At 46.1% G+C, this 1356-nt stretch overlaps 1 non-coding gene across 1 annotated transcript; it reads left to right on the top strand.

Moving 5' to 3' along the window:
- Positions 1-903: 903 nt before the first annotated feature.
- Trnaa-ggc (transfer RNA alanine (anticodon GGC)) lies at positions 904-977 on the top strand. The gene has a single exon. It is a non-coding gene; the product is annotated as a tRNA-Ala (tRNA).
- Positions 978-1356: the final 379 nt, after the last annotated feature.

Below are 1356 nucleotides of genomic sequence, written 5' to 3'. Positions count from 1 at the left end.
CGCACCCGCGTCTGCGATGCACGGCTGCTCGATCATCTCTTCTTGTATTTGTCTAGACATGCATGAGTGACCCGCTCCGCCGCGTTTGAAGTGTGCAGTGCTTGCTTTGATGGCTCAGGCAAACGGGATCCGTCAGAGCTAATTAAATATGCACGTATGGCCTTCGCCTCTGAGTTGTTTGCACCACAGAAAATGCTTGGCATATATATAACGCCGTCTTATAAAAAAAAAGATGATGGTGAAATTTCTCACCACACGGTTCACTGATCAATGCTGTGATGGGTAAATGTGACAGCAAGGGGGCCAGCTTTCCTAAGAATTCGTGCCAAGGGAGACTCTTGCACAAACGCTAAAGGTTATTCATTTAGGCGGGTCTTTAGGAAGCGCGCCCACACAATGAAACCAAACTTCAAATTCTGCATCCAAGGTCAAGCAACATGTAATCCCAAGACATCTTTCGAGTGCCTTTTTAAGGAGAACCTCACAAATACAGCGGATGAAATCTCGCATGGAAATGAGCTTCAAACGTTCTTCCACGCAAACGAAAGATTTGGCGCTTCACGCCAGAAGATCTGCGAAACACACTATCATAAGAATAGATAGCGCAAAATCCCTTCCCAAAGCGTGAAAACAAGAAAGTCAACAAAGCAAAAACGAGCGTTTTAATGTTGATTCACTGCGAAGCAACATATCTTATCAAAACTCTTCCCGTCATTTTGCGTTGGAAGCACGCCTAAATCGACCAGATTTAGGGGAAATCCCCAAGGTGGAGTAAGTGGATGTCAAACTTTCCTTCACAGAAACTTACTCCACCTTGGGGATTTCCCCTAAATCTGGTCGATTAACCCTGTCCTTCACTTCGAGTTGTTGATCAATTCGCTTTCGCGCTACTAACGACTAGCCTCCTGGTTAGCTCAGTTGGTAGAGCGACTGCTCCGGCTAAGCAGTGGTCCCGGGTTCGAATCCTGGACCAGGATGAATTTTTCTTCAACTGCGAAGTTTCTGAGAAAGCTGTATAGCTTTTCTTTGTAGCCGTATGGCTGCATTTAGGTGGATGTCAAACTTTCCTTCACAGAAACTTACTCCACCTTGGGGATTTCCCCTAAATCTGGTCGATTAACCCTGTCCTTCACTTCGAGTTGTTGATCAATTCGCTTTCGCGCTACTAACGACTAGCCTCCTGGTTAGCTCAGTTGGTAGAGCGACTGCTCCGGTTAAGCAGTGGTCCCGGGTTCAAATCCTGGACCAGGACGAATTTTTCTTCAACTGCGAAGTTTCTGAGAAAGCTGTATAGCTTTCCTTTGTAGCCGTATGGCTGCATTTAGGTGGATGTCAAACTTTCCTTCACACGCCTAA

The sequence above is a fragment of the Haemaphysalis longicornis genome, unplaced genomic scaffold (assembly GCF_048455015.1).
Source record: "Haemaphysalis longicornis isolate Haplotype H1 unplaced genomic scaffold, Haemaphysalis longicornis Haplotype H1 scaffold_11, whole genome shotgun sequence".
NCBI lineage: Eukaryota > Metazoa > Arthropoda > Arachnida > Ixodida > Ixodidae > Haemaphysalis > Haemaphysalis longicornis.
Note: the sequence above shows the minus strand (reverse complement) of the source record. Positions and strands in the feature narration are given on the sequence as shown.